General features: G+C 38.0%; 1 long non-coding RNA gene across 9 annotated transcripts in view; it reads left to right on the forward strand.

Annotated features, from left to right (window-relative positions):
- Positions 1–2,633: 2,633 nt before the first annotated feature.
- Positions 2,634–18,836, forward strand: part of LOC109143500 — a 54,706-nt gene continuing 38,503 nt past the window's right edge. For 6 of the 9 annotated variants that reach the window (XR_005604331.1, XR_002043705.3, XR_005604332.1 and 3 more), the window contains exon 1: positions 2,634–12,819. This is a non-coding gene — a long non-coding RNA (uncharacterized LOC109143500). The remainder of the gene's footprint in view (positions 12,820–18,836) is intronic. The other 3 variants (XR_005604334.1, XR_005604333.1, XR_005604337.1) reach the window with 3 other exon arrangements.

Consider the following 18,836-nt stretch of genomic DNA (forward strand, 5'->3'; position numbering starts at 1 on the left):
TCCTTTCTCTTTCTGACTGCTTTTTAATAACAACTTCTGTGTGGCCTTTGTAAATAATCCTCTCATTAGAGGTTTGCTTGAAATATGCAATCAATTTATTAAGATATTTTCTAGGAGAAATTAGCAGGTACAACAAAGAGTAATTATTCTGGCACTCATTCATTTTTAAAACCATAGGCTGACCAGGTGCCACTGTTGCTTCTGCCAACCTCAACAATCAATTGGATGGCACCAGAATCACAGCCATATGCCAATTAATCCAGGCTAGGCAGGCAGCAGCATTTTCAAGGAGACTGAAAAATTAGAAATTATCTGCATATTTATTCATAAGTAGTAGTCTTTGAAATAAGAGGAATTGGATCTTTGATTTGGTAATTTTTCTACTACTGTTTATATATGTTTGAGTGTCTGTGTATGTGTTTTTTGATCCCTGAAGAGAATACTGATTCTTTATTGAACTCAAAAAAGTAAAGATTGAGAGGGAAGACAAAACATATCATAAATATTTCTTTAGGTTTAAGATCAACACATAATAAATTATGTAATAAATGGTGGAAAGCTTCCTCTACCAAAAAGGAAGACCATAACAGCAGGGAAAATGAGTTCAACTGTGTGGCATGAGAGACTCAAGATAAAAGAAGCATTTTGAGCATTTTCATTAATATTTTAGTCACATTGTTCAAGATAAGCCATGTAGGGGGAATTGCTAATATCCAGTAACTCTTCATTGGTAACTGAGAAATGAGCTTGGTATATGTGGGCTACGTTCTGGTTAACAGATATACTCATATGAATTGCCAAGTATGACTGGAAGTAAATGGCTATCTGAGAGAAATATATGGAAATAGGAGAACCCAGATATTCCTCCAGGATGGAAAGTCCTTTCATGGCAGGACAGAAGCAAGCAAGAGAAATGGTGCTGGGGATTTGTAAGAGGAAGGCTTCTTTTTGAGAAGAACAGGACATTTTCAATAAAGGAGTTGATGCCAAGGCTGAGAGCTTTGTTGTAGCTGTTCAACAAAGAAGAAGAAGAAGAAAATTATATCTGTTGTCAGAAATATCTCTGAAACATCCCTTGTCATCAGAAAAATTACATTTAATATATAACTTTAGAAAATTTAGAAAACAATTATCTTTCTTTTCTCTCTCTCTTCCCTGCGCCCCCCCCTGCCCCCCAAGTTCTATGTGGTTAAAGCCAAAACCTGAGACTATGGAATGCAAAAAGAAAAAAGAAAATTGGCCTTTTTTCTGGATCCTTTCTCAGTGAACTCTATATTTTGGTTTACACCTCAAAATTAATTTCTTCAGCCTGGCAGAAATGTAACCTTGCCACCTTGCCAAATTTTTGGAAAGTGTACCACCTCACTATTGCAGTAAAAAGTAGAGAAGAATCTGAAATCAGCTGGTCACTGCTGATGTTGCATTGCTCAGAAGACAAAAAGATAATGCAGCTGGCTTTCTCTGAACTGTTGACAATGTAATGTTTCCAGCAAGCTAATCAGAAATGACTCAGGAGACATACTGAGAACACATAATGGAAAGTATTCATTTCTGCAGTGTTGCTTCTCACAACCAATCAGATTTTAAAATGATGCAGAAATTAATAGCCTCAGTAACAATGTGACTGTGAGTATAAACTCAGCAAAGTCAGCCGCAAAATGCTATTTCTACCCTCACTTATTTTTTCTCTCAAAGGTCTTCCTTATATAAGTAGAAAGAATATTATACTCTAACTTTTGTTGTTGTGAATTGCCTTGGCAACTCAAAACACATAATTTTTCTGGTGAATACTGGTCAGAAGACATGCGCTTCAGTAGAATAATTTTTGAATTAAAGTATGTGAAAATCTGTTGAGTGCTTGTATCAGTTACTTTGATCTTTTCTGAGAAGCTGTGCTCATACTGAGTAGCTGCCTACTAAACACTGAGGCTGTGCCTTATCTGTTGCATAAATGAGATGGTGGATTGCATTACAGCTGCTAGCAGGGCCCTATGTAGGGAAGGCTGCTAGTCCTGAGGAGTGGTTATTTCACATGGCTTACTCGAGTATGACATGCTTAGGATGTGTTACCTAGGAGGCTAAAGTCCCACAAATATTTGTACAGTGTGCATGCACAAAACATTGTACAAATGCCTATTGAAAACCAAAATGGGATGAATTAATAAGTACTGTTACAAGTACTACCTCCCTGGGGAGATTTAAAGCAGAAGCTTGAAGGAGAAGTTGTTTAAATTTGAGCTTCCTGAGCTATCTAGTACTGTAAATGGAAATTGTCAGCTGCAAATGGTAATGTCACGGGAAGTAACCACACACCATCATATTGCCCCCTTGCTGTCAGTGTACTGCAGATCACTGCAGCACTTTTGTACATGGAAGGCCCAATTCTTGCTAAGCTTCCATGTCACTGAGGTCCAAAATGTAAAATTCAGACATTTAAAAAGTGTGAGTGGGCTTAAGGAAAACACAGGCTAAATGAAAGCTACATCAAAATCTTAGGTTTCATTAGAAGAAAAAAAAAACCAACTCAAAAAACCCAAAGGATTCTATTTTTACCTGCAAATTTACTCTATATTTTTCTTTGTTTAAAGCCAGACTACATCTTCTGCTAAGATTGAATCTTGTCCTACTGTTCCTCTCATTAATACCTCTCTGTGCTTTCAGCTCTAAATTAGGATTCACTCTGTTCAAAGGTTATTCTCATCTTCCTTGCACCTCTGTGTAGTGAACACAATTTCACTGCAAAGAAGGAGTTGCATTTAACCAGCTGATTCCCAAAGAGATCCATCAGGGTACATTCTGAAAGAAGAAATTCCACAAGTATACTTGCACTCATACTTTCTCTCTGATATTCCTTTAACCTGACTTTCCCCTCAATACAGCTATACTACATTAATCAATCCATCTGCCTGTTGATTTATCTCATCCATCTGTCCTTCCCTGGCATCCATGTAATACATTCATGTATTAGTCACACACATAGGGTCATCAGTCAAATCCTCCCTACCAGTGTTTCTATCAGTCAGCTTTTTCTGTATGTTTTATCCAGTTAATATACTGGTGTTCATGCATAGTGAACTATTTTATCTTTACACATTACACATAACTGTACTTTTTTTCCATGATTAACAGCAGTAGATATTAAAATATTCACTGAGTTGAAGTCAGAAAAGAAGACAAAAGGAAGGATTTTTTTTTTAATGTCTGAAAATAGAAATGCTTATGGCAATGAGAACTAAACAAAAATGCATCTGCTCCCTCCTCATGATGCAATGTGAGTCTTCTCTCCCCATTTTCCTACCATAATTTTTAGGACTTTGACTAAACATACTGAACATACCATTTTTCAGCAGAACAAAATAAAAGCAGAAGTTACACAAATATAGAACTTAGCATGTCCTTTTCTCCTATCCTGCAATGGACACCTGTGACTATAACAGTGTAGGTCTACTACTGTAAAGTATGTGAACCCTGACAGTGTGCCCCAGCCAAACCATCTTTAGCTGTTCTTAATCAGAGCCCTCAGGAATTCATCAAGGTTATGGAAATGTAAACTGCGCTAAATTGGGGAAAAAAAAGCTGAGAAGCAGAATACCAAACAGCGAGAAATAGATAAAGAAGAACTGTGCCGCCCTGGACTAGAACCAATCATGTTTTTTGAAAAGTGCATGCAGAACGCATGGACAAAATAGAGGGACCAATCAAGTAATGCGTGATCATGTGTTCAGTAGTTGCAAAATGCATAAGTAGAGTGTAGTGTAAACAATAAATGTCATCTGCAAAATCATATTGATTCATTGTTCAGAAGTCCTGAGCTCCCACAGTCTACAATAAGTGAAATTTTTGTTGATTTGAGAAGATAAAAAAAGAGAACTGGTTGCTGTGTGCCTGAGAATAGGGGAGGATACAAGCAAACACAGGAGTGTCAAGCTGGGCTATGTAGTTTGTATTATAGATTTTACAGGATCTCACACAAAGCTGTGGAGATACCAGTGACCTTCTGTGTAGCCTTGCAAAACTGTCCATTTTTTTCCATGCTGAGCTTGAGACAAAAGAAATAGTTTGTAAAAAACTGAAGAAAATACCAATTTAGAGAAAAGAAATTATGACAAGATTGGAAGGTGAAAAGCATTTGATCATAGCCTGATCCATTCAGAGTAGCAATGGAGATGGAAATAAAGCAACAAAAGATGGAAAGGAAGAACTAATTCACTGTAACAGAAGATGAAGGGATAAGAAGAAATAGTTGAAAACTGTGGGAGGGAAAAATTAAGTTTGATACCAGCAAAAGATTCTCAAATTAAATTCTTATGGTAGAGTCACTAGAATTAGATGGAGTGTTAAGGGAGAGGAAGAACTGACCTACTTAGTGAAAGAAATTGGACAATAATGAGAAACACGTGTAGGAATAGGACTCTGAGTATTCTAGGCACATTGAATGAAGTTATTTGTAGCTCTTAGTGCTCCAGGTTTTCATGCATTGAGACATGGAAGTCTGTTGGGACCTAAAAGGACAGTTACACTGTACCACCAACTTCCTGATTGCATGTCTGGCTTTAGTCCAGTGGGCAGAAACTGTTTTACGTGCACATCTCTTACCCTGGTTTCAAAGGACACCTCAGGCATAGGGATACAGAGCACCCTGGCAGACTCAGGCCTGGTCCCACTGTGGGTGCAGTTGTTATCCTATGACACAGCAAGGACCAGCCAGTAAACCTGGTAAGGAAATCATCTCACTTGATTTCACGCATTAACACCATGAATGTCTATTGATTGCACTGAGCTCCTGTGCAATCACTGGAGAGAAAAGCGCTCAGGTCATCTCCCCCAAATGCAGATGCCAGAAACAGGCTGGATGGATTCCTACCCTTTCTGGTTTTTTGACTGAGGGCAGGACCTAGGCAAGGGGCTCAGATTTGACATGTGCGTCATATATATTTAGGTTCAGCAAGATCAATCACACTGCTAGCATAAGAGAGCCCTTGCAGGCCATCCAGGTGGACAAGTCCAGCAGATCTTCTTTGTGATCTTCAGGTTCATAATAGCCTCCTTCTTGGGTCTGTGTCAGGTTGCTTGGACTACTCTCTGATCATCAGGAGAACTAGTCTGCACAAAGGCAGAGCTGTGGCCTGAGACATTTGCAATCTAAGGTAAGAAGTTCTAGAAGAAAAAACCAGATAACACTGAAGGGAAGACATAGATGTGAATGTCGTCACTAAGAAGAGCTAAACAAAATTAATTACTTTCTTCAAAATTCAGTTTGAAAATATTGTTGCAGAATATGAAGAAGGCCAAATGACTCTCCTAGCTTTTTTTATTCCTTCTTTACCATCTTGAGGTGTCTGCAGCCCAAGTGGAGGAATGGCTAAGATCCATCTTCTCCCAGTTAAAATTAGAAGGTGGTGTCACAGCATGAATCAGGAAATGTGCTTGGGGTTATTGGGCTGCTCTGAATTGCCAGCAAAGGATTTTCGTTTGTTGTTTTTTCTAAAGCATTTCTTTTATTCTTTGTTTTATTTTTATTTTTATTTTCTTTCCCCATAAGGCTTCTGGTGCATTTGGAAATTTGATTATGTATGAAGTCTTGTATGATAGTTAATTAGCATTCAGGAGGAATACTTCAGTCTATGCATATTATTTGCACAGGTTAAGTATTCCTGATAAGACTTCTCAAATCAGACAAGCTGAATTTAACTTAATTAGACCTATGAATACTCAAGGAGAAAGTAAAACGAAGCTTGCCCAAGCTTTTGTACTGTGGAAATGAGGAGAAGGTGGGTGAGGGCTAAGTGTGCAGGAGGCAAAATCACCCCCAATCACAAAATAAAGAAGACAAGAAGAGAGAGATGTCATTAAATGCTTACAGCTATTCCTGAGCTTTCACTGTAGAAAAGAATGGGGAATGACAAATCTTTTAAGTCATCTTCACCTAAGGAACAAACCAGGAATTTTATTGGGTTATTTTTGGAAACAGAATTAAAGATGTAAGTGGACAGAAATACGTTAATTGCTAGCACCTCCAGGAACCTGTAAAAGTATGCCTGAAAAATCTGCAGTGTCATTGCAACCAGCCGTTTTCATGGGTTTTTTTCCCTTTTCCTAAAATTAAGGCAAACAAAACCAGTGTAAATAGGACCGTGTTTCATTGTGACATGTTGTTTCATCAGCGTCAAAGTGTTCTGGGAGAATATGTCAATTTTGATGAAATTTTCATTGAAAAGGGGCTGAAACAAATCACTTCAGCTGTCTTGTTTTATTTCTGTTATGTCAAAACATTTTGTTTTGCTGAAGTAAAAACATATCATTTTGACTACACCATTTTGATTAATTGGTTTTCGTTATACACATTAATTTTTTGTATTGGATTAATATGAGATTTTAAATAGCCTACTGCACTGAAGATTAAAGATTACGCTACAGTGTTTTCACATTAACAGAATAAAATATTTTGATATAATTCAATGAAATATTTCAGCATCATCAAATCAAAATAACTTTACAGCATCAGAACATTTTGGTAGTTCCAAAAGCCTTATAAACTGGTGTAGCTTTCAGAAGTGTGGCTATAATACAGTTTTATTTGAAGCCAAGAGAAAATAAATTTTTTAAAAGCTGCCTCCTGCCACTAGAAATCAGACGTATCAAGCGCAAGAGAATTCTTCCTTAGAGATACGCTTCCACCTGCCATTGGGGTAATTAAGTATGGAATATGTGACGCAGAAGATACTAAGTTCAGAAACCAGCAGTGCCATGTCTGGATACATGCTGCAGTCTGTACATCTGGTCATCAGTTATTAGGGTAGGACCTCTGCTCCTCTCTACTCAGGCAAATGCCTACTAAGAAAAATTAAGAGTGAGCAAAGGATTTCCTTTAGTGGATTGGCTAGCCTTTACTGCTTGATATGTTCTGCTTCCAGCTGTATCAAACACCTGTGAAAACAAGATATGGAACGGAAATTGTTACAAATACTGATATAGCCAAAACCAGAAATAAACACAGGGGAGCGATGACTGAAGGCTACAGGAAGAAAAAGGAGAAAGTGGTCATGTTCCTCTTGAGTTTTTTCCACTGGCTTTTTTCTTTTTCTCAGTTTACTTTGAAGTTCTGAATAAGATATACTTTATTAGTATAAAATAATGATCTTTAAATAATAATGATAACCGAACACTATGGCTAAAGCCTAATGCCTTTAATCACAAACAAATACCAAGCCCTTGATTAGTTCTTGCACTGTTATCTTTACTACAGATACACAGGTACATTTTGAGGTAAACAAAGGGGTTTTAAAGGCAGAAGGGCACACTCCTGAAAACACAGACTAAGGAAGCCTATCTGAGAGAGTCACTGTGTGGTCACCCTGTCTCCAAAGCCGTGTGTGAGCATTCACTTGTCAAAGCAAAATATAGAAAGTACATCTTCAGTTTCTGTGTCAGTGCTCTGAAATGTTACAAAAGCCTCTATAAAATGTGAAATATAGACATTTCTCAACAAATTGGCAAATGTTGAACAAAACCCAGAAAATAGTCTTTAAAACAATGCTTGGTTTTTGAGGTTATTTTTCGTTTGTATATTTTATCAACATTGCACATTTAGGAAATATATAACCTGTGTTCATAAATAAACCACTGTGGTAATATGGTGTAACTCTGTAATAATATAAAGGGAATTCTCCTTGACCTCCCAAGATAGACAATCTTGTATCCTGAAACCTGAGAATGGTGATATTTTCTTTTGAGATATTTTCCTGGATAACAGTCAGCAGATACTAATCTTGTGCTTATGCCTGCAAAATCCTTTCTTCAAATTTACAAAGCTTTTTGTCTCATTGAGTGAAATAACACAGTGAAACTGCAAGTTGCATAATAAGCAGATTAATTTTACTGATTGCTATGTTGGAAAATAATGCCATTTTTTCCACTGTAAATCTGTTGCCTTTAAATGTCATTGAGGACTCCCCTCACATATTTTGTGAATATGCTAAGTTTTCTAATGTAGGGCATGTTTATACACAGGGATGTTATCTTCTTACCTTCTTTTCACGATTGGGACCCCTTTGACCACTCACTACCAACAATCATCATTAAATTGTTGTAAGACAGAATATGCTGCAAAAGGGAACTTCTGCAGTGGTTTTGCTGTCTGTCTGTCTCAGTTCTCTGTTGTGGGTTGACAAATCTTCTACAGGAAAAACTTTACCTAACACTGTATAGCTGCTTCCCTCTTTCACCTGCTCTTTCTGCTCTGAAGCAGCACTCTCTGCTTTACAATTCCTTAAGACACATGGGGAAAAAGAGAGAGTATGCCTTTAATGATGACAAACACCCAAATGTTTAAATTTGAGATTCCATCAATGAGTGAATTTTATCAATTAAAAAAAAAAAAAGACAATAGAATACAACAGCCCAGCCATAACCCCACTGTTGTTGACAGAAATTTAATTTCTATCAGGTGTGGAGAATTAAATAGCATCCCTACTCCTTCTACAAAAGGTGAATAACAGTGCCGAAAGTTAGTTATTTAGAAGTGGAGCAGAATGATTGCCTTATTCCAACTAACAGCAGTGGAAAAAACCTAAAACAATAAAATGAGAAATTTGAGGTAAGGGATAATGAATGAATTTAGTTGCTTTCATAGTAAGCTCCTAAAAATGATAGTAATTTTGAAGTAAGAAAATTTCAAGTTTGCTAAGCTTCTTGTTTCTACTCTTCCAGTGAGGAACAGTGTGTGTAAGGTGGTGTTTCTGAGTCTTTCATCTTTTAAGAGAGGAAGTCTTTAGTATAGCTGTAGCTGTGTAGAAAATATAGCAGATACAGCAATCTGCTGGGGAAGGTAATTAAATATAAACGTCAGTGGATTTTGAAAGGAAAAAGAATCTCAAAACTACAAAAAACCCTCCCAAATCAAAATGAAACACCAAAAATCCCAAACAAACAAAACTCCCAAACAAACAAAAAAACTCTAACAAGAAAATCAAATGTCAAACCTAGACACTAGAAGAGTCCCTTTTAGGAGTAGAAAGGGTGTGGAGGCTGAGATGAGAAGGTGATAGAAGATCAGTACACTCAGCCTGAGGTGAGCTCAAGTTTTACTGACACCAGCACTTGTTTGAGTAACTGTCCTGCTGGGCCTGGCTGGCTGGAGTGCTGCTGTGTGCAATAGATCTTTGCTTAGAGGCACTTGGAGAAGAATCTGATGAAGTATGATGCTATAAAGTCAGCCTCTGACCCTTTTTTGCAGATTTCCAAAGCTCTTTACCTGGGCAAAGTGTTTCAGACATGCTGCAGTAGTGCCCTAGCTAAATCTAAGCCTTTGACCTGAGAGATCTCCTGGATTAACCACACAGCCAAAGTAGCCTGCTAGGCAGGATTTTATTTTAGATGCTCAAGGCTGAAGCTAACAAGGTCAGGAGGTGTGAGCTTATTGGGGATTAACACAAAATGCAGAGGCAAATTCTACAGTTAATTTTCTTTGCAAGTTGATGATATTAATAATGCAGGAGATGTACCCAAAGAGACATAGCATTAGTATGACAAAGCATTATTTGCTCAGAAAAGGGACTATCTGAGCAGTAAGGACAAACAAAGGGGAAGTGAGCTTCACCTGTGTCAAGCTTCCCCCTGCTGGCTGCTGTACCATCCTAAGAGAGAAGCAGGGCAGAGACTGGAAGAAACCAGTTCCACTGCCAGTTGAAAATCTTTCTCCATGTACACAGAAAAGCATAAACTAGAGAGCCCAGTGGCCAGGAAAACACTAAAGAAGCCCGGAGGTCTGGCTGCTCTGATTCAGGCAGCTTCACACACAAAAAGGGTAGAGAGCGAGCTCCTCACTCAACGGAGCTACTCCTGGGCTAGCTGTCAGGCACGCAGGCAAAGAAGGAGAGAGGGGACTCCCCATATAGGTTCTACGAGGAGGTTCACTGGCACAAAGGGACTAGGGATGAAGAGCCAAAAACATCCAAGGCTCTGGGGATTTTATATTGAGGGATGGAAAGGCAGGGATGAGGGATACAGCCAATGGGAGAAAGGGAAGAAGGCGGGGTTGAAGCTGAGGGAACCAATGGGAACAGCACATAGGAGGGAACAAGGGAAGTAACCAATAGGCTGTCGAGGAGCACAGAACTTTCTAGAACTAATACATAATTAACTAAGGGAAATGAATATTTACAGATTAATATGTAAAACAGGGAGGGGAAAACATTAACCAATCATTTTGAAATACACAAATCACTAAACTGGGGGATGATGGGTTCTCTCCCTGACCACGAATGTATTGTTAGACATTGGTGCCTGATCACCATAGGTTGTTACCTAAGTTGTACCTTCCGGGGTCAGGGTGGTTGCAGCCACCTGCACTGCCACATACACTTTGATGGTTTTAGGCCTTTCTTGGTGCTAAGTAGTTCACATGTCCTGTTATAGAAAGGAACGTGGCATGTTTGCTCAGATTAGCAGCACAGTGTCAGGGAAAAGGACATAATACCAAACCCTGAGGGCTAGAGGTAAGTGCGTGCTGCTCTCTGAGGAGATCTTTTTAACATGCTGTGGTATTTTAAAGAAGAAAAGCTCAAGATTCTGGTTTGCATTCTCTCTTTGTACAATGAGGATATAGTTAAAAGGAAAGCCTGCCTGAAGGAGGAGTGATGAGCTTGGTCATGTAAGGCGTAGAGGCCTGAGCATTTGGGAGTCCAGGCTCTGCTAGAAGGACATCAGGAAATTTAGCATGATTTGCTGTACCAAGCTGCCTCCAGAAATCCCTGCTGCCCCTTTTATATTACCAACAGTTTGACTCAGGAAATGACTCTTCAATTCTTTTGGACTCCTGTCTTCCTCACATCTCTTCCTGCATTCTCTTCCCTGTCCCTGTGCATTTGGGTCTGATCCTGGCCCTTTGGCCCTACCTAAATGACTCTTTGCCAGCTCTTTTCTTTGGAGAGTGGAGCATGTTACAGGTATGAGCATGGTACCTCACTGCTGTATAAGGTCCAAATTAAACCTTTTTGGGTGAGAAAAATAGATTTGAATCGGATGAGTTTCAATGCATGGCTAGTTTCCTTGGAGCCATTTTTTTATTAATGGTGTCATGACAAAGGAAGACCCTTTGAGCATTCTGCCAAAGCAACATGAAAATGTATTATGAGACTATTATGGTTAGGAAATCTTCTTGGAATGGGTCAGTTTCTTCATATGATTGATAAATTAATCCAGCTCTACACAGTTTTCAGGTTTTATGGAAAGCTGTCCATATTGTATGTATAAAAATCAACTAAGAATGAGGGAAAAAAGAGAAAATCCTCTGAAATACGTAACAGGATTCAAAATTTGAAGATGGGGGGAAAAAGCTTCCGTTTTACAACTAGGACGTTGTTTAATACCTTATCTGGAAATCATTATCTGGAAGTACATTAAATTAGAAAAATGAATGGTAGACACCCACAGAAATCTTGAGGCCCTACCACACAGTCCATTCACTGGTTGTCAGTCTTGACCCAAATCTAGATTAGCTCTCAGCACTACCTTACATGCTTCAGGATAATAGCAACTGGAGGGTGAACAGCCTGCTTGAAAAGGATATGTCCCTGTCCTTTCCTTTGGCCTCTATTGCCAGAAGGAGTTGGCAGCTACATTTTCTGGGAGAAATCTTAGCAATTGGTACTCCCTTGTGCTACAAACTCAACTGCCTTAGTGTTGCCCATGTGTCAAATACTCCTCCAAACTTTGCAGTTCTCCTCTGCTTGTAGAAAGAGCGTGTTAACAAGTACAGTTGCTGTTGGGTTTGAGGGGTTCTAACAAAGTAACTCCGAGAATGAGCTTCTCTCAACCCATGATCCACACTCAAACAGCTGTGGAGATAACTGTTTTGTCACAGTGAATGTAACATTTTCCATTTTTGTTGATATCTTTCTGTCTGTGTTTTAGTTACCATACTTATCCAATACAGAAGTATTTTCCTTTGAAATGTTACAATTTACTTCACTGAGGGATTCTTTCTGGACTCTTGTGTATGATAGAATAAGTAATTTTTGCCTTCTTTTAAGATTAAGAGCCCAAGTGCTGTAAACAGCCATAAAATTTCTCCTTTTACTAAAAAGCATGAGATGGCTGCACTGAAAAATATGAGCAAAACATGCAGTCTACAATAATTCTGCACCATCAGGTAGGGAGGAAAAACAATTCCTTGCCTTGCCTGTATGTGGACACGCACTACAATGTTGCATCTTCAGCAGCCTGAAACAAATGAATTCTCGATATGACCTGAAAGCTGGCAACAGGAAGAAAGCCTCCAGAAAGGGTTGTTAACTTTGACTTCTGTTAAAGGTAAGTCACTTTCAGGCAGTGGGATGGATTTTGCTCTCTGGTCCCAATGGTGGGAGCCCTGACAGTCTAGGACCACAATGCTGTCTTAGCTCTTCAAATACAGTATAACTTCAGCCCACAAAAAGAAAAGCACAAAAAGTCAGTACAGAAATTGTTAGGGAGAGTGGGAGATGGATTTCTTAGCAAGTAGACTAAGGATTATCAAAAACATTTCCATGACAGGATGACCACACACACTTGCACCTTAAATAGCTAAGGGGAGTGAACCAGTCTCAGGGCTTTATAGCGAGTGATGGCACACGAGGATGAATCCAAACCTTTTGTTTCCCTTTCATGCTTCACAATGGTTTCTTCTAAAGATGAGCACCTACAGAATCAGCTGGGGCTGGGAACAACACACATTGCAATGAATCTGGGTGGCATTTGTAATTAATGGAAAGCAGCAACATGTGAAAGAAGATAAAAAACTAATGGAAATGTCAATAAAATATTTCAACTGTAGCAAAGGTAAGTTGATGAGGAATTTTATTTTTTTTATTTATTTTTGAATTTGCGTTCAGACTGATTTGTCTTTGCCAAACCATAATCTTGCTCTTATGCTAGATGGACAAGGAAAGAGAAGAAGTATTAGTACAAGAAAACCCTGGTGTTTTTGCAGCAAAACAGGTTGTGATTTCTCAGATTTGATGAAACTGATACTGTTTTCCTCATTTTGACAACGTCTCTTCTGATTAGAGCCTAGCAACTTGGTAATGGCCTTTACAATCTGACGCAGATGTTAAACAAAAATAAAAGTTGAGAATGTCAAGAGGAAGGGTGGATGACAGGTAGCAAGAAGAGTGATGGGTAAAAAATGCTCAATGAACTGGCCTCTGGGCATAAATTTGCCTTTAAAATGATGGCTTAAAAAGAAGTAGAGATGGCATATCCTACTGATTTTCTCCAAAAAATTTCACACAATGTATTCCCAGAGAAATACAGAAATACATAGCAGCAAATTACTATTTTATTTCCTAAGAGCTTGCACTTGTAAAAAAGGAAAGCATGGGAAAAAGCGAAGATAATGAAACAATTCTGACTTAATATTGAATCCAGCACAGAAATGTTGGGCTGTTTTTTGTTTTTTTTTTTTAATTTGAAAAACTGTGACCATCTATATATCTTTTTTTGGCATGATTACATTTTCTGAGGCATGCATCCAATGCACAAGAATTTAAATAGCTCCTTTTCATGTCATTATCTATTTCTCTACTCATTAGGATCTGGCGTTGTAAAGCTGCAGTAAGCAACATGTCTAGCACTTCCATCAGGTGTAGCTCTGCTCCCCTATCTTCCTGGAAAATTATATATATAATTCAGGAATATCCTCACCATTTTCAATGCTATCTCTAGCATAAAAGGAAGCATATCTTATCCAGTCCTAACAATACTGTATTATTAAGTTTTCTATAACAAAGCTTCAGTAGACTGGAGTATTTTGAGACCTTCATGAGGGAGGGTTGCTCTTTCTGCATCTTCACCTGGGAAATATTCTCTGCTTAACTCACTAGTTGTCTGGTCTCAAATATCTGCGTTCATTGCAGCAATAACAAAGGTTTGCCTTTCTACTCAAGGAATTGAAAGCACCTTAAAACATACATGGATAAACGTCATTAGCCTTTTTTATTTATTAATAAAATAATTTTTTATTTATTTATAAAATAATATAAATAATTTTATTATTTATATAATGTTTATTATCTCGGTCAGAGAAAAGTGAAGTAGAGTCATGACATTTTGGGAAGCACATCTTCTTCCTCAGGAGGCAATAGGCATCCTATGCTTCCCAACAAGTAACTAATGCCTAGTACTGGAATTAGCTAACAGTAAGGCAACTGTGTTCTTTGACAACTGAAATATCAGGTTAACTTACATTTTAAAATACCAGGGATATTTTGAGCTAATTTTCCATTCAATCACATCCTTTACAGATAAAGTATTCACAGCACTCTATTTCCTTCAGATATAAAACAGGTTCCAAAATTAATGTATCCCTCTTAACTGTGCACAGTTGTACAGTTGTACAGTTCACCTTTTATTTTGTACATGCAGAAAGTTGATGAAAATGATGCAACTTTTATTATGAAAGCTTCAAAAGTCTGAGTCTTAAATGCATCAAAACAAAGCTGAGATGAAATTACTTTGCCTGATCCTTCACTCCCTTGCACTGGTGCAGCTTCATTGACATCTGTGGTATTGCAGAGACATACAGGTGCTGTGAGGCAAGGGGAAGGCACAACCTGATGTAGAGCTGCTGTCTTTTGTCACAAGTCATGTTTTCTGAGCAAGATGCAATAGAGACAGTAAAAACTAGCAAAACTTGCCTAAAACTAGCTTGCCACAATTTCCTTCACTTTCTCTTGCTCACCTGCCTGAAATTCATGATTTTTTTTATCTTTCATCCAGAAGTCACGTACGTTTCAATACCTCAATTAGTAGGGTGGTGGGATTTGTTTATATTGCATCTGGTGCTCCAGTGAATTTGCCTGCAGTTAACTTGACGGCCAGCTTTGCTCTGAACTGTGTCATCGATAACAGCAAGTGACAATCTTGCCATTACAACAACTTGATAAATTGACCAGGCTTCAAAATAAGTCAGTTTCACCTGCTACACAAAATAGACAGGCTTTCTGGTCTAAATCCCCAGGGTCAAACATTTCTGACAGAGATCTCAAAGCACATGAGCCACTAGGCACACCAGACAGGTCAGGCTTTTGAGGGAGAAAACATTTACAGTCCCGAGGAATGAAGGGTACAAAGGTGTGGAGTGGTGGCTTTCTCCTGCTCTTCAGGGCTGTATTTGACCTGGTCTTTTGTGGTGCTTTTAGCAAAAATCAATTCTCAGCATGCCCAAGCATCCTGTGTTAAATAACTCATTGCACCTCGCTGCCACGTGCAATGCTCACATCACTCATCAGGAAATGTAGTTTTCCTGAGGAGTTCTAGGGTGGTTTCATCTGAGTTTGGATTAAGATGTTGTGCAGTAAAATTGAATGGAATGGGCCATTTCCACGTGCAGTATTCTGTGTTTGGTATGTGGTGGGGAGATGCCTCTCTATGGATGTGCCCTGGTGGGCTTAGAGTCTATGGGATGATCTTGTTCTCTATCTTGCAGTGCTAGAGAGGACTGATTAGCACAGACGTCATCATCATCAGACATACTGTTATAGGTACATTTGTTGGCTTTGGAACTTTTTCTGCTTTTTTTTTTAAGAAGAGAAATCAGAATTTTTCTTGAAAACTATTTCTTTTATTATTTTAGGGGATCAGTTATAATTATGCAAATAAATATTCATATACCTTTATGGACCTATGTCATTTCTTATTTCACTCTAACTATATCAAGTGAATGATTGCACTTCTCACCAAGAAACACAACTCCACTGGTAAGATTTCTAAGAGTCCTTCAGGCTTTGTTCTGATTTTACAGTCATTTTGTGAGGTTTGATATTTAGAAAGTGACAGCAATTTCTGTTCCATTTTAGACCAGGGAAAAGATTGCAATTTCATTTGTACATCTAAAAGATTGCTCTGTAACTCCAATCCAGTCATACCCAGCTTCCTTTAGAGGATATTGAGACAAATAGATACTTCCAGATCATGAGTCACGTGCCTGCTGCAGAATGTCTGAAGCCAAATCGGCACCTCAGGCTTATGCTAGCACAGCTGTGTAGATCTGGGCTTGAGAGAAGAGAAATCCCAGGCAGATTGAGCTACACTAACATTCATCCTACTGTTGATCTAGTTATCTCAGCAAACCCTGGTTTTTGTCCTAGCACAATAGGCAGCTGTGCTGTTAAAAAGGTGTGTTGCCCTTTTGAAGGAACTTTTTTCCTTGTGCTAAAAGTAGTGCACTCTTGGAGCTGGCTTTAAAATAACAATACAGCTTACTAAAAGGACATCACAAAACTGTAAGTAAGGGAAACCTTGATTCCTCCAGGCAGTGCTATTTTTTATGGCTTTTTTCTCTTTCTACTCTTTTTGGCTTTTGTTTCTGATATGAAGAGAACTGGTTTAATATGGAAAAAATGGATTAGAAGCATCTGGAGAAAGTAGCATTCAGCTTTTTCCATACCTGTAGTAAGTAGTATCTGCTCTTGTTGAATATTTGCATGAGAAATATAATATTTACATGGAGTACAATTGACGTTTCTTTCCATTTGCAAAGAAAAGTGTAACAATGATATTTTTTCATTAAAAATGCATCAGATATTTATGAGAAACATAAGAATTTGATAAACATCTGTGATAGCTTTCAAATAATTGATGTGAATGCTTATAATCTGTAAGAATTCAAAATCTTAATAGAAATATTAACATAAAATACTGTTCTCCACTTTGATCAGCTCTCAGAAAAAAACAATTTCAAATACATAACAGAAATATATTTCTAGCAGAAGTTTAATGTACAATAGCTGAAAACACTGAATTATCAGGGAACAGAAAAAATTCCAAAGGATTTGTGTAGTATAGGAGATGACCAATATACATTGTTTAAAACAATGAATAATTTGTAACAAATACATAAGCTGATTTTTTTCATTAGAACTCATCTTCAAAATATATGTGAACATTGAAACACAGAATGGGAAAAGACCTCAAGAGAGCAAAATGCCTCTTTATTTCATGGTAAATACACTTTGAACACACCTACTGGATATTTGTACAATCTATTCTTACAAAACTCCAGGGAAATATCTCTTGCAGCAATCCTTAAAGAGTCTATTCCCATGCCTCAGCCTGGTTTGGATTTTTCTTAATATTTAACTGGGACAATCAGAATTTTTAAACCAAATAAGATTCCTACAAATTCCTCTTTCGTTTTCTCTCCTTACTGGCTCTAGAAGAGCTGTTGATTTTCCTCTTTATACAAACCAGTTGTGAAATGGAAGGCTGTTACCATGTCTCCTATTAGCCTTTTCTTTCTTAGCCTGAATAGTTTCATATCCATCGGCCTTTCCCTGTAGGTTACATCTGTTCATCCTCTTATATTTCTTGATGCTTTATTCTTTATAGTAGTTTCTTTTTGTTTTTCTCAATATAAGCCATCCAAAACCAGAGGTAATCACTTACTGCCTTGGTATCAGCATGAGCTGAACTGGAATCATGACTGTGGTTTCTTCTGCCCAGTGCTCCTGTGTAATATGGTCTGGTGTGAGACCTTCCCTTTCTGCGACAGCATCCTTCTAATTTTAGCACATGCAGTTTATGGTGTGCTGTACTCACTGGTTCTCCTCCATGCAGTCAGGTTAGTCATTTGTACACTTGATTTTCTTTGGGCTTGTGCCTACTGAACTTCATCTTATGGATTTCAGAGTGACTTTCCACTTTTTCAATATGCTTTATTTTCAATCCTGTCTTCCAAAGAGCTTGCAATCTTGTCCAGCTTGCTTTTTACACTTTTGAAAAAAACCCAAACCAAATCAACTTTTTTCTGGTCAATTAAAATCACAAATAAAACCAAAGCCAGGCCAAATACCTGTGGTTTAATGCTTAAGAATTCTCTCTAGTTTGACCAGGAGTCAACTATTCTAACTGTAGTTTTGCATCTATTTGAGAATACATTTCCCTGGTTTGCTTATATGGTTGTTTTCTAACATTGAGGAACAGAAAATGGCCTAAGAGTTTGGTCTGACAGGAGGGTTGTGACCACAGACTCAATTGAGAGTTGGTGGCTTCTTTGGACTTTGGAGATTTGCTTTTGTGATATACTTGTTTCCGTTTAACGGTGCAAGGTCATCAGGACTTGCTTGTGTTTTTATAGCAGGTGTGGATCTGTTGCTAAAACCAGTGATTTTTTTCCCTTGGTTAAGTTTAGGTTCAGCTTGTCTTTGTGGGTCTGGTTTGGTTTTATCTGATGGATTCTACAAATCCTAGAGAATAATACATTAAAAAAAAAAAAAAAAAAAAAGCAGGTGTACACTTAGCGAAAAATCAAAACAAGCAAACAAGCCAACACCCCCAAAATTTGAATTTGAGGACAGGAGACCTATCATAACTTTGAAACATATTAGGTAGATTTGCTGCTTACTATTAGAACATTTTACATCTATTGATGCTCCTAGCTGCTTTGACATGTGACACAAGGGCCCAACACACGTATGAGAGTTCACTGTGTCTCAGAAATAAAGCTTTCAATGTATTATGTATTGCTGGTATTGTAAGAGTCTTCCATTTGTCTCAGAAAAACAAACTGGCAATTGAAAAGGATAAATTCATCTGCATGGACTTCAAATCATTATTCTCTTCTAATTGTCCTTTAAAAAATATTATTTTATTTTCTGAGGCTGGGGCATAAATACAGTTTTATCTACGGCTGGGACATTTTATGCAGGCAAGTTCAGCCCAGCTGCGCGAGAACATTTAGCAATGGATTTGCATAAATGAGCTTGCCTCCAGGCCCACTCTCTATCTCCACAGTCATTCTTCCTGCTTCTGCTCATTATCTCAAATTTTCAGCAAGTCTTTGAAATTCTACCAGGCAT

The sequence above is a fragment of the Corvus cornix genome, chromosome 3, assembly GCF_000738735.6.
Source record: "Corvus cornix cornix isolate S_Up_H32 chromosome 3, ASM73873v5, whole genome shotgun sequence".
In the NCBI taxonomy this organism is placed as follows: domain Eukaryota; kingdom Metazoa; phylum Chordata; class Aves; order Passeriformes; family Corvidae; genus Corvus; species Corvus cornix.